Source organism: Panthera onca, chromosome D2 (genome assembly GCF_046562875.1).
Source record: "Panthera onca isolate mPanOnc1 chromosome D2, mPanOnc1 haplotype 2, whole genome shotgun sequence".
Taxonomy (NCBI): Eukaryota; Metazoa; Chordata; class Mammalia; order Carnivora; family Felidae; genus Panthera; species Panthera onca.
The window spans coordinates 22383106-22398448 of record NC_138349.1 but is presented as its reverse complement, the minus strand read 5'-3'; the positions used below and the strand labels follow the sequence as shown (position 1 = coordinate 22398448).

Sequence of the window (15343 nt, the reverse complement as noted above, 5' to 3'; positions counted from 1 at the left end):
TGAGCTGAAATCAAGAGTCAGACACTTAGCCAACTGAGCCACCCAGGCACTCCTGGAAGTGCTTTAAAAAAACAAAACAAACAAACAAACAAAAACCCCAAAAATGCTAGGAGTCACCAAACAACATGAAAATACAAAACAGAAATAAGTAACTCAATTAAGAGAAATATGAGTTTCTAGAGGAACATATTTGAGAGAACAAATTGAGATGGAACATAAACTAAAAAATTGTAACACTCCTGCCACCAGTTTGAACACAGTGTGTACAATAAAATATCTTGGAATTTACATTTCTAATTGTCATAGATAACACTACTAGATATTAGATGGGGAAAAATGCAAACAAATATAAAAACAGGGACATAAATTCAAGCCCAATTTGGGGGCGAGGAGATAAATACTCAAAAGACAGGTAAAAAATCACGTTCCTGTGGTAGGTAGACTACAGCTTGGCTTTAGAGTTGCCTAACAGCCCAAAGCAGAGGGAAGATATGATTAGCTCACAAATGAAAGGGTCTGCAAGATATAGCGTTAAATAACAGTTAAGAGATTCAGAAGCAAGTCTCATAAGAGGAGCTGAAAATAAATTTCCCAATGAGTTTTTACAAAGAGGATGTGCTCATTAACATTCCTTAAATTAATGTAACAAATTTGTTAACAGGAAGGTTTGTTATCATGTTCCTCAGGGACAGGCATTATAATAATTTTTGAAAGGGTTTTACATTATTTTTCCCTCTTTAATTTTCAGGTAGACTAATGAATTTTAATTTTGAGGACTGGTTACAGGGTGATCCCAGTGGTTTTCACAGAAATACATAATAAAACATTGCTTAATGCAGCACTTCAGGGGTAAGTAAAAAAGTGGTTTGTCAGTCAGTACCTGGAGTTCAATTAGGAACTCAGGAGACAAGCAAAAGTTCCATCTTTATCAAAGAGGATTATTATTATTTTCTCTTTATCAGCAGGAGAGAGACCTGGGCTATGGCTATGACTAAGATATTCACTATTTTGAAATCAAGAGTGGTAATGAAATATAACCAGCGACTATCAGATCTATTTTGAAATATGTCCGTGTGTATTTAGCTATTGAATTCAACATAATGGCGTTTATGATATGGCAACAAGATACAATTACATTTCCTTTCAAGGTACTACTGTAAGACAGAGAACTTTGTTTAATTTTATTGCGTATTATATTTCTGGAAAATCAGGATTTGATGGATTTAGTAAGAATTAATAAACCAATCCAGCAAGCTCTGCACATGAAGTAATTCTCATTCCAATAAATGGTTTTCTGGCAATTGACTTCTGCTTCCATGATTTATCAACCTAACATGGAACAGCCTACAAGGAGTACAGTAGAATCCTCTTTTGCACTTGGTCCTGTCTTTGCAGACCAAGAAGAGAAAAGCAAGAAACATATCTAAGAATAGGTTGGAAAAATATGTTCTTGTTAAGTTGACAGCATATGAATCAACAGAAAATAAAGGGAAAGAAATAAAGGCACACAAAGTTTACTGTTCTCTTTAATCGTAGAAGTGCTTTATGTCTGTTGAAGGAAAACAGCACTATTAGAGTTAACTGAGCATGTTAAACTGTAAACCACAGAGTGACTACTCATATCATAAACTTAGTTCCAAGGGGTTGCAGTAAGTTTAAATTTAGAGGCCATGGCAACCTTACCATGGATTAATAAGGCAAAAGGAGCAGTTTGGATGAAAAATGCTCTAGCTGAAAAGCATACGGAGTTAATTTCTCAACTACCACGTGGATTTAGGATAATCAAATTTCAGAGGTTTATGTGCTTTAAGACCCTTCATCAGCTGATAGTTCTCTACAGCGTGTGAAATTACCTGGCTGATTGAAAGCATCCACTCAAAACTTCATTGATATATCATGTGACAAAAATTTCAGTCCATTCCAGGAAGTTATATAAAAGGATCTATCCTTGCAGCAACCCCAAATCCATATGGAAACAAAGACTATATGACAGTACAATAAATTACAACAATAGGCTATACTCTCATTCACTAGTCAATTGAACACATTGTGTGTGAACAAGTATTAGACTTGGCACAAGACGAGTGTTTCCTGCCCTTGTGGAACACATAATGCATGCAAAATAGCCTAGGACAATGACTGCACCCAACAACTAAAGAAAGTTGAGCTCACAGAAAGTGAGAAAAACAGAATAATGTGCCTCCTGATAAAAGTACATGAGACCACCTGACCAATTTTCCACAAAATATTAAAACTGAATATAAATAAGCTTTTAGATCTAACTGCAAATAATGAATACATAGAAGACAGAGGAATATGCTAAATGTCATTAAATATCCTTATCATGGGCATACAATTTAAACAAATCAGCTTAGAGGAATTAACAGGGCAAGTAACCCATGATTGTTCAACAAATAAATGGCAAGACAATAAACAAATAAATAAATAAAATAATCTATGTATAAAACATATTTAAGAAAGATACTAATTTGTTGTAATGTATACTTATTTTCTGGTTAATGATTTGATTCCCAATTCAAAGAAACAAACTGGACTGGGGAGAGGAGCAGAGTCATAGAAACAATTACTAGTTATTTTATACTACTACTATAATTATGGAAAATACTATAGAGTTTTAGATGTGACAAGTGGTATAATTTTGTAAAAAGATCCTCATCTTTTGGGGCACCTGGGTGGCTGAGTTGGTTTAGTGACTGGCTTTCGATTTCGGCCCAGGTCATGATCTCATGGTTGTGAGATCAAGCCCCGAGTTGGGCTGTGTGCTGAGTGTGGAGCCTGCTTAAGACTCTATGGGGTGCCTGGGTGGTTCAGTCGGTTGACTTCGTCCAACTTCGGCCCAGGTCATGATCTCGCGCTTTGTGGGTTCAGGCCCCACGTCCGGCTCTGTGCTGACAGCTTGGAGCCTGAAGCCTGCTTCAGATTCTGTTTCCCTGCTCTCTCTGCCCCTCCCCCACTTGCACTCTGTCTCTCTCTCTCTCTCTCTCTCCAAAATAAACATTAAAAAATATTTTTTAAGATACTCTCTCCCCCTCTACCACTCATGTGTGCACTCTCTCTCTCTCTCAGTAATATAAACTAAAATCTCTTCTTCAAAAAAGATCCTCATCTTTTAAATAAATAAATATATATATATATATATATATATATATATATATATATATATATATATATATACTGAAACGTGTATAGGAGTTATTTCAAAATAATGAGCTAGGGAGGGGTGGTTATAGGTATAGATGAAATTGTCCATGAGTTGTAATTTTTGAAGTTGGGTGATGAGCATGTGGGGGTCAGTAAAACTATTTTTTTTAACTTGGAAATTTTCTTACAAAAATTAACTCTTTCTCAATAGTGCATGAGAGAATAATAACATATTAGTAGAAGTAATAATAAAGGGGACGATGATATGTATGAGAGAGGAGTATCAATCTCAGAATAAACTCTCACAGAAGGCTGTTTCAGAAAGATGACATTTATATTAAGAACTTAAAAATAAGTAGGAGTGATTCAGATGATATTCGGTAGAGGAAGTATTCAAGTCAGGGTAACAACACATATGAAAAGTTTTGTGGTGGAGAAAAGTGGATTAACAACAAAAACAACCAAACCCTCCAAACACTCAAACTGAAGCAGAATAAAGCAGAGGGTAATGCTAATAAGTGTAGTTATATAGATACAGGCTGAATCTTGTCAGTCTTAGTGACTTTATTAAATATTATAGACATATTCTTATGAAAAATTGAAAACCATACATTTGGGCAGAGAAACATATTAAATATGAAGCTTTAAAAGATTATGGCTATAGACTATGTGTGTCCCATTCCCAAATTCACATGTTGAAACCTAATCCCCAATGATATTAGGAAGTGGGGCTTTTGGTAGGCGATTAGATCATGGAGTAGAACCCATTGAGATTAGTGCCCTTATCATATAGATCCAGGAGAACACCTTCATCCCTTCAGCCTTGTGAGAATATAGAATACAAGGAAGGGGGCTCTGACCAGACACCATATCTACTGGCAACTTGTCTTTTTGTGAGACATAAATTTCTGTTGTTTATAAGCCACCCAGTCTATAATATTCCATTAATCGTAGCCTCAATGGACAAACACACATGTTACCCTTGAAGAATGAGGTGGATAAGATCAAGCATAGAGGCAGGAAGAACTATGCCACTATAGCAAAAATTGCATTGAGCAATGACGGTGGCAAGGAGTAGGAAGAAGGGAGTACACATATAGAGAATTGGATGGAGTCAAGAAATACTTAAGTGGTAAATAATAAAGACTGCTATCCTATATTGGTGGTGTAAGGGAGAAATAAGTCAAAGAAGACTCTCAGGGTTCTGGACAGTGAATAGAGACACTACAAGTGGACAGGGCACCTGGGTGGCTCAGTCGGTTAAGCACCTGACTTCGGTTCAGGTCATGACCTTGCAGTTGGTGAGTTTGAGCCCTGCATCGGGTTCTGTGCTGACAGCACTGAGCCTGAAGCCTGTTTCAAGATTCTGTGTCTGCCGGTCTCTCTGCCCTTCCCCCACTCACTTGCGCTCTGTCTCTCTCTCTCTCTCTCTCTCTCTCTCTCTCTCCAAAAAATAAACAAACATTTAAAAAACTAATCGGGCGCCTGGGTGGCTCAGTCGGTTAAGCGGCCGACTTCAGCTCAGGTCATGATTTTGCGGTCCGTGAATTCGAGCCCTGCATCGGGCTTTGTGCTGACAGCTCAGGGCCTGGAGCCTGTTTCAGATTCTGTGTCTCCCTCTCTCTCTGACCCTCCCCTGTTCATGCTCTCTCTCTCTGTCTCAAAAATAAATAAACATTAAAAGAAAATTTAAAAAAAATAATAAAAAATAAAAACTAAAAAAAAAAAAAAAACACTACAAGTGGATAATGTTATGACTCGCTGAAGTATAAAAGAGGGCCAGCTGGAGGTAATAAATATGTTTTTAGTTCTAAACTTACAGGGTTTCAGGTACTGGTCTAGCAAAATAAATGTAAAAGTCTCATAAATATGGGATCAGTAGGAAAATTGTAAAAGCAAAAGAGTACATACACTTAAGTCAAAAGGGACTCCAAACTTTAGTATCCCAGGAGATGCCTTCTGCTGCCACGTAGGATAGAGTAGGTTATATCAGCCATCCCATGTAACCCTGCAAGAATCAGGAGAAACTGTATAAATAATACACCTATATTTAAAGAAATTAGAACACTGTGTGAACAGTGAGAGGCAAATGAATTGAAATTCTGGAGACAAGGGAGCCCATCCAAGTTGAATTGGCCATGACTGGCCATTTTCTAGAATGGGACATTTGCAGAGTTTGATCAGGGACTGAGTATCAAGTTTGGTTTCCACAGCTTTAATGAAATGGGAGGACAAAGAGAGAGACCTTGGCAGACAAATGGGTATGAGGTTGAAAACCTGGAGAGCCTTGAATGAGCAGCCAGTGTTCCCCCATTGGGGCATTATTTGGGCTCCAAGGTTGTGTTCCATAGGCTTGAGGAATAGAAAGCATCTTCTAAAAGGCACAAGGAAAGCTCTTATAATCTTTCAGTGCTTCATAGGCAAAGTCCTACCAGAGGGAGAGACTGCCTTAAGGACACATTTGTCTCTCCAGCAGACATGTGTCCTATTGAAGCCTCAAAGAAAGGGGCCAAAGGGCAAAGTTCAAAACTTCAAAAGGATAGAGCTGAATATCCTTCATTCTTATTTTGGGATGAGGAAATAGAGACATACCAGGAGTAGAACGAAAAGTCAGGGAAGTCTCTGCATGAGGAAGAGGGGTATAAACCAGAAGTAAATTGACCCTCCCTAAAACATACATCATAACCTGACTCAGCTATCCCATGTTGCTTGATGGTATTGGCCCCTCACCTTATCTAACCCTAAATACAAAATAGACAAAATATAAACTCTCTCCTTAGATTTAATAGAAAACTTGATAAGCAGAAGATAGGATTAATGAATTCAAGGAAAAGTAATAGAAAATATTCAAATTGAAGCATAAAAAGAAAATGAAATGTTAAAATAAAACAAAATAAGAATATAAGGAACATGCAGTGCACATGAATAAAATATATAAATCATTACATTTACAGACATTGAAAGTATCTTGTGAAATTTTGAAATTATAAGAAATAATTTACAAATGAGATAAAATTGTCAATTCCTTCAGAACGCAATTTATTAGACTGAAAAAAAAAGATTAAATAGAAAATCTTAAGTATTATATGTGAAAAATAATGTTATCAATTGAAAAAATATTTCTCACACAGAAAACTCTATATATGTATGTGTATATTTCTGTGTATATATATATATTATATACATACATATACATCATAAACCCACATATATACACACATGTAACATGTATTTAGACACATATGGGACACCTGGGTGGCTCAGTCATTGAGCATTCAACTCTTGATTTCAGCTCAGGGTATGTTCCCATGATTCCTCTGCCCCTCTACCCTGTTCACACTCTCTCTCTCTCAAATAAGAAATAAGAATAAAAAATTAAAAAAGGGATTTGTATTTAGTATATAAAAATAAGACCTACAAATAAATTAGAAACATTCTGACAAACCACTACATAAATGGATAAAATACTTGAATAGGTACCTCACAGAAGAAGAAGATATTTTGATGATGAATAAGCATAATTTTTATTGTAATAAACATTTCACTGTATATATTTTTAATTAAACATATATTTATATTTATATATAACATATAAATATAGCATACTTTATATTTATTATATATACAAATATAATTTATTATATAGTATATATAATATATAAATATAATATATATATATTTATTTATAAAAGTTCTCAGTAACATTAATAGTCAGGGAAATGCAGACTAAACTCACAAAGAGACACTACTATACTCCCAAACAGAAGAGGTGAAATTAGAATAACAGAAATTACTTCCTGCTGGTGAGCCTGTGGAACAGGAATTCCCACATAACAATGAGTATAGTGTTAATTAGTACACTCATTTTTGAAAAAGTGAGACTAAAGTGAAACACACACATTCTATGACCCTGTGATCTCATTCCTACATAGCTACCCAAGAGAAAAAAAAGCGCTCATTTTTAATAAAATGTATGCACAGGAACCCAAGAGAAATTAGCACTATGTCCCATAAAAGACATATAGTAAAATTTCCATTCTGTAATTATAATAGTAGAAAGTAGAAACAATATGAGTGTCCAGGGGCACCTGGGTGGCTCAATCAGCTAAGCATCTGACTCTTGATCTTGGCTTGGGTCATGAGCTCACGGTTCGTGAGTTTGAGGCCAGCATTGGACTGTGCTGACAGTGCAGAGCCTATTTGGGATTTTCTCTCTCCCTCTCTCTCTCTCTGCCCTTCCCCCACTAGCTCATGGGCTGGCACGCTCTCTCTCTCTCTCTCTCTCAAAATAAATAAATAAATAAATAAACTTTTTTAAAAAAAGAAACAATATTGGTATCCATAAAAAAAGGAACTAATATAATACATTGTTCCATTCCATTCACACAACGGAACACTGTACAGCTATTCAATAACAGGGATGACTGTCACAAATGTGATTTTGAGCAAAATAAACGAGATATAAAAAGGTACACAACGCGATTCCACCTACACAGAGTTGAAAAACAAAAGTAACATGTGGTACTAGAGATCAAGATAGGTATTATTTTAGTGGAGACGCATGGGAGATTGACAATAGTCTATGTGTTTATATAGGTTGTAACTCCATGTCACCTTATCAATGTGTAAAATGTCATGAAACTGAACACAAGATTTTTTTGTTTTTTGGATTTTTTTTATTTTTTATTTTTTTCAATATGTGAAATTTATTGTCAAATTGGTTTCCATACAACACCCAGTGCTCATCCCAAAAGGTGCCCTCCTCAATACCCATCACCCACCCTCCCCTCCCTCTCACCCCCCATCAACCCTCAGTTTGTTCTCAGTTTTTAAGAGTCTCTTATGCTTTGGCTCTCTCCCACTCTAACCTCTTTTTTTATTTTTCCTTCCCCTCCCCCATGGGTTTCTCTTAAGTTTCTCAAGATCCACATAAGAGTAAAACCATGTGGTATCTGTCTTTCTCTGTATGGCTTATTTCACTTAGCATCACACTCTCCAGTTCCATCCACGTTGCTACAAAGGGCCATATTTCATTCTTTCTCATTGCCACGTAGTACTCCATTGTGTATGTGAACCACAATTTCTTTATCCATTCATCAGTTGATGGACATTTAGGCTCTTTCCATAATTTAGCTATTGTTGAGAGTGCTGTTATAAACATTGGGGTACAAGTGCCCCTATGCATCAGTACTCCTGTATCCCTTGGGTAAATTCCTAGCAGTGCTATTGCTGGGTCATAGGGTAGGTCTATTTTTAATTTTCTGAGGAACCTCCACACTGTTTTCCAGAGCGGCTGCACCAATTTGCATTCCCACCAACAGTGCAAGAGGGGTCCCGTTTCTCCACATCCTCTCCAGCATCTATAGTCTCCTGATTTGTTCATTTTGGCCACTCTGACTGGCATGAGGTGATATCTGAGTATGGTTTTGATTTGTATTTCCCTGATGAGGAGCGACATTGAGCATCTTTTCATGTGCCTGTTGGCCATCCGGATGTCTTCTTTAGAGAAGTGTCTATTCATGTTTTCTGCCCATTTCTTCACTGGGTTATTTGTTTTTCGGGTGTGGAGTTTGGTGAGCTCTTTATAGATTTTGGATACTAGCCCTTTGTCCGATATGTCATTTGCAAATATCTTTTCCCATTCCGTTGGTTGCCTTTTAGTTTTGTTGGTTGTTTCCTTTGCTGTGCAGAAGCTTTTTATCTTCATAAGGTCCCAGTAATTCATTTTTGCTTTTAGTTCCCTTGCCTTTGGGGATGTGTCGAGTAAGAGATTGCTACGGCTGAGGTCAGAGAGGTCTTTTCCTGCTTTCTCCTCTAAAGTTTTGATGGTTTCCTGTCTCACATTCAGGTCCTTTATCCATTTTGAGTTTATTTTTGTGAATGGTGTGAGAAAGTGGTCTAGTTTCAACCTTCTGCATGTTGCTGTCCAGTTGTCCCAGCACCATTTGTTAAAGAGACTGTCTTTTTTCCATTGGATGTTCTTTCCTGCTTTGTCAAAGATGAGTTGGCCATACTTTTGTGGGTCTAGTTCTGGGGTTTCTATTCTATTCCATTGGTCTATGTGTCTGTTTTTGTGCCAATACCATGCTGTCTTGATGATGACAGCTTTGTAGTAGAGGCTAAAGTCTGGGATTGTGATGCCTCCTGCTTTGGTCTTCTTCTTCAAAATTACTTTGGCTATTCGGGGCCTTTTGTGGTTCCATATGAATTTTAGGATTGCTTGTTCTAGTTTCGAGAAGAATGCTTGTGCAATTTTGATTGGGATTGCATTGAATGTGTAGATAGCTTTAGGTAGTATTGACATTTTGACAATATTTATTCTTCCAATCCATGAGCAGGGAATGTCTTTCCATTTCTTTATATCTTCTTCAATTACCTTCATAAGCTTTCTATAGTTTTCAGCATACAGATCTGTTACATCTTTGGTTAGATTTATTCCTAGGTATTTTATGCTTCTTGGTGCAATTGTGAATGGGATCAGTTTCTTCATTTGTCTTTCTGTTGCTTCATTGTTAGTGAACACAAGATTTTTACCTTTTAGCATATGTGCATTAGTGTGCCCGGGCTGCCATTACCAAATACCACACAGCATAGATGGCTTACACAACAAATATATTTTCTCACGTTTCCACCATCTAGAAGTCCAGGAACAAAGTGTTGACAGGGTTGGTTTCTTCTGAGGGCTCTCTCCTTATCATGCAAATGGCTGCCATATCACTGTGTCCTCCGATGGTCTTTCCTCCATTGCCTACAAATCTGTGTCCAAATTTCCTCTTCTTATGAGAACACCAGTCACAGTGGATTAAGGCCTCCCCTTACGACCTCATTTCACCTTAAGTGCCTGTTTAAAGCTCCTATCTCCAAATAATCACATTCTGAGGTACAGCAAGTTTGAACTTCAATGTATGACTTTTGAGGGGACACAGTTTAGCCTATAATAGTATGCAGTTTATAAATCAATAGGTAAGGAAAACATATCAAAATAACGTTTAAAGGGCAGGCAGAAAAAAAGCTGGAAATAAAGACTTGGATGGAACAGCTTGAAAGGAGAAAGCCAAGAGTTTGTGGTATCACAGATTCAAGGGAAAAGTGTTTTTAAAAAGGGGATGTGTTCACATGTCCCCAATGCTCTAAAGAGCTGAATGAAAATGAGGATCTGGAAGTGTATATAGGCTTTATAAAAAAGGAAGGTCATCACTAATCTTCAGAAGAGCGGTTTTGCTGGAGTGCAAAGGGTAAAAGACTTATTCAAGTGGGTCAAGTAGGGAAAGGATCATCAAAGAGCAGCATAAGATAGTGGAGCCACTTTATTTGAGAGGTTCACCTAGGAATAAGAAATGAGATGGCAGTAGCTGGATGGAAATATGGGCTTGAAAGTTGTCATGATTTTAGCTTTGGCTTTGGTTTCTTTGTTTTTACAACCAGAGAAGATTTTTGCATTCTCAACAGCTGGTGAAATGCAGGCGACTGGGAGGCAGCAGTTGAAGGTATGGGACCCAGAGGAGACACTTGCTTAGATGCTGAAGAGAAGTTGGGATCCAGGGCAGTGACAGAGCAGTTTATGTCTGGAGAGATGGGCAGCTCCTGCCTATAGAGATGAAAGATGGAATAGAGGGGATTTTAACTAGAATCTTATCAGTAGTGGCCAGCCCTCATGATGTTTCATATGCAAATGATGACAATGAATGCGTCCTGTTCTCAGTCATCCATACTGGATGATTTTCCTCAGCTCTCACCAGTACTTTGGATGTGGCCAGAGGGAAAGACAAAGAGTTGGGGGCAGCCTAGTGGTGTAGAAGAACCATTTTACTGGAATAAAGTCACTTATGCTCACAAGAAGTCAATGTGATACAGGCTAACATACTTCATGTGTATAGGTTAGCTCTAGTTTATCCAAGAAAACATTGAAGATCCTATTAACTATCTATCTTCCTCACATTCACACGGCTAATAAAGAGTGAGTCAGAATGTGATTCACTCGGATTCTACAGAACTATTACCTTTAACCACTATACTATCGTGAATAAAAACTATTACCTCAAGCAATAATTTTATGTTAAAATATACTTAATACGTGTAACAAAGAATGTGTAATAACAAGAAAGGTTTATATAGTAAAGTTAAACAAAAAAATCTCAGATTCCAAAATTAACCACATGACATTGTCACAACTACATCTAGCATAATGCCAGGCACTTAGCAGATACTCTGTAAATATATACTGAATAAACTGTGTTTAAAACACAGAAAATACCAAAAACAACACAGAACTGAATGGTTTAATGTGGTTAATCTTTGGGTAAGGGTGATTACCTTTCCTCTATTTACCATATTTTTGATTAATTGCTATGGAGGGCTTTTAAGAAAACAAACAAAAAAAATAGGTAAAATAAACTGAGAACAGTCTTTCCCAGTGAAATTGTACTACCCTCCCATAATTAAGACAGTGTATCCTTTATTATTCTCCACTCCTGTGGCTACACTGTAGGGAATAAATTTCTGCAAGCTGCCACTGAGAACTCCCTGTCTGGGGTCTGAATGCCAAGCTGTAGAGTAGATTCTGGATTGATGTAATAAGTTGACCCAGGACCACTGCTTTCCATGAAGGGGTAGTACACAGACAAGAGCATATACAGGTCTGAACCATCTGGGTAAAAGCCCTAGAACTTAGACATTTGCAAATTTATTATACAAGTAGCTTCAAGAGTATATAGACTGGTTCTTATAGGCAGGCTTTTTAACCTTCCTGAGAAACCTGCAATTATATGGGGAACTAAGTGAAAATTGTGTGAAGATAGCAGCGAACAAAATCATCTTCTGGTAGAATGTAAATAGTAGTTTTAGAAGAGGAAGGGGGGAAGATAGAAGAGAGGGAAGAGAGAGGTTTAAAGCATTTTTTAATAATGGGCAAAATTTGTTTTCTATTCCATATATCCAGGTGTTTTTGTTATTTCTGGAGCTTTGCAGTGAACTCAACTGCAAATTAACAGAAGAGAATTAATGTTGGCTGAACTAGAGCAAATGGTATGTATTTGCAGAGATTTAATACAGTCCTTAACCCTTCCCTCCTGCCTCCTTCCAGCGTGCACCCATTTTCCCTGCAGGGAAATCTCATGTACACATTCAATAGCTCTTCTTTAAATGCTTATTTATTTTCAATTCCTTAATCTGACTGTTAATGCTTGCCCCATTGAGTTTCATTTAAGGTGGGAATTCCTATATTTTTATTACTGAGGTCTTGGAGCTTTAAAGAATCACTTCTTGCTGCATGTAATTTTTAGTTTAAGGAAAGAGGATCTCAATGCAGTTTTTAAGTTGAGAATCCCTTCTTTTTTTTTTTTAAGTTTATTTATTGAGAGAGAGAGAGAGAGAGAGAGAGCGAGCAAGGGATGGCAAAGAGAGAGAGGGAGAAAGAATCCCAAGCAGTTTCCACAGTTAGCGCAGAGCCCAATGCAGGGCTCGAACTCATGAACCATGAGATCATGGCCTGAGCCCAAATCAAGAGTCAGATGCTTAACTGACTGAGCTACACAGCACCCCCAAGTTGAGAAGCCCTTCTTAATCAGGTTGCCTGAGGGAAATGCTCAGTCACTACCCACAATCGGTGGGTGTTACAGCTATGCCTTTTCAGAAACATGCAGTTGCCTCTAGTGTTTCTCTTTCATTCCAGTCCCATTCTCTCAGAGCACTATGTTGAGGACTGTACTGAGGGTAAGTCCTTAGCAATGGGAGTGGCAACATGGAATGTCTCTATAAAGGACAATTGGACTATAGCTTTCAAATTTAAAAATGAAATCTCTGGGGCGCCTGGGTGGCTCAGTCAGTTAAGCGTCCAACTTCAGCTCTGGTCACGATCTCACAATCCATGAGTTCGAGCCCCGCATCATGCTCTGTGCTGACAGCTCAGAGCCTGGAGACTGCTTCGGATTCTGTGTCTCCTTCTCTCTGCCCCTCCCCTGCTCATGCTCTGTCTCTCTCTGTCTCAAAAATAAAAACATTTAAAAATTTTTTAAAAAAAATAAAAAAAAATGAAGTCTTTGATTTAGCAATTCTGAATACAGGTATTTATTCTACAGAAGCGTTTCCAATGTCTTTGTCATAAGAGATGTAAAATTATATATGTATTTGGATATTAGTCACATAACTGTAATTACAAAATATAGGGAAAAATTGGTTTACGTGTAAGAAGACTGGTAAAATAAATTATGCTAACTTCATAAAATGGAATACTCTGCAGCTGTGAAAAACAATGAGGTCTCCAGGTGGCAGTTTTAAATTAAAAAGTCAGCTATAAAGCAATGTGAGAAAAGAATAAATAAACATAAGGAAAATACACACACATATATACAACACATCTAGATATATACATACACATATACATAGATCTCTTGTTTTATATGTAATTACTGAATGATATTATTAAATGCACAGAATACCTTTAGAAAATAAATAAGGCAATAGTTGTTGCTTTCAAGGAGAAGAACTGATTAATCTGGGAACAAAACAGGGAGGGAAGCATACTATATACTTTATTCACTCCTGTGCTTTTGAATTTCAGTCAATGTGCATGAATAGCCTATCCAATAGTTACTAAATAAAATAATATTAAGATAAAGTTTACAATGATTAGATACCACTCGTTTTAGTATTGTCATCCCAAAGAAACTCGTATAAAGCCAGGGATTGCCTAGGCCTGTATATCCTGTGTATCATCCAGTCACAGGTAGGATGATTAAGGTTAGGCAAATGATTTAGTTGTCTTGTAAGAGAATTTTATTGGCCTATTCACTTTAGCATCTTATTTGTTTGCATTTCACACACGCACACATATGCACACACAGTTTTCTATATATGTGTAAATGCATATCTTTCCGTGTATATATGCATATAAACAAAATAATCATATTAATAGCAATAATAATGTTGCAAAAGCCATCTTGAATGTGAAACATTCAGAATTAGGCTCTTTATATGTATGGGCCTGATAAAAAGAATGATCATATCACTGAAAGTCAGGAGAAGGAGAAATCAGATGCTAGGATCTAATCACCACCATTCATTTTATATATTGTTTCAGGACATTAATAATGGCATACAAGTTTAGGATGAGTGGATATTTCTGTTGGGCTGACCCTTTTATCATCATTAAATATTCTCTTTAACTCTGGAAATATTTCTGATCATAAATGTTTCCTTTTTTAATAGTATTAAGGCAATACTAACTTTCTTTTTGGTTAGTATTTCCTTGATGTGTCTTTTATCTTTCTACATCATTTTATTTCCACCTTTTCTATGCCCTTATATTTAAAGGTATTTCTTATTATGAGAGTTATTTTCTTCTTTTCTAAATCCTATAATTTTTATCTTAATTAGAGAACTTGATCTATTTTTATTTAATTAATAATATATTTGAGCTAAATCCACCATCAAAATCTATGCTCTGTAGGAATATACATATTTTTTTCATAGTCTTGCCTTCTTTTGAAATAATTATGAATTTTAAAAATCACTCCATTTCCCCTCTAATAGCTTGCCTGTTACACATTTCCTTACTTCACTTCTACATTTCTTCTTGTCTTGTCAGAGTATATAAAAAATTATTACTTTTACCACTTCCCCAACAACAAAAAGATTTTATGACCCTTACTTACAAAATATATTAAACCTCAAAAACCATTATTGCCATTGTTTTAAACAGTCTCTATTTATTTAGATCTACATACAGACTCATTTTTTAAAACTTGCTTCATCTTTCATCTGAGATTATTTTTCTTCTAGCTAAATGACTTCCTTTGTATTTCTGTTAATGTGAGTTATTCTTTTTTTTTTTTTAATTTTTTTTAATGTTTATTTATTTTTGAGACAGAGAGAGACAGAGCATGAATGGGGGAGGGGCAGAGAGAGAGGGAGACACAGAATCGGAAGCAGGCTCCAGGTTCTGAGCCATCAGCCCAGAGCCCGACGCGGGGCTCGAACTCACGGACCACGAGATCGTGACCTGAGCCGAAGTCGGACGCTCAACTGACTGAGCCACCCAGGCGCCCCAATGTGAGTTATTCTAACACAGGCTACTACATCATGGCCATAAGCAAAGGACTTAGCCATTGTTCCTTCATTTTGAGTTCAATGAATATTTATTGGATCTGGCTCTTTCTCTAACAGAGGGAGAAGATGGTAGATG

At 36.8% G+C, this 15343-nt stretch overlaps 1 long non-coding RNA gene across 1 annotated transcript in view; it reads right to left on the bottom strand.

Annotated features, from left to right (window-relative positions):
• LOC132684927 (uncharacterized) overlaps positions 1-15343 on the bottom strand; it is a 180716-nt gene that overhangs the window by 143301 nt on the left and 22072 nt on the right. Inside the window, exon 2 of the long non-coding RNA XR_009612872.2 lies at positions 5074-5170. This is a non-coding gene — a long non-coding RNA (uncharacterized LOC132684927). The remainder of the gene's footprint in view (positions 1-5073; positions 5171-15343) is intronic.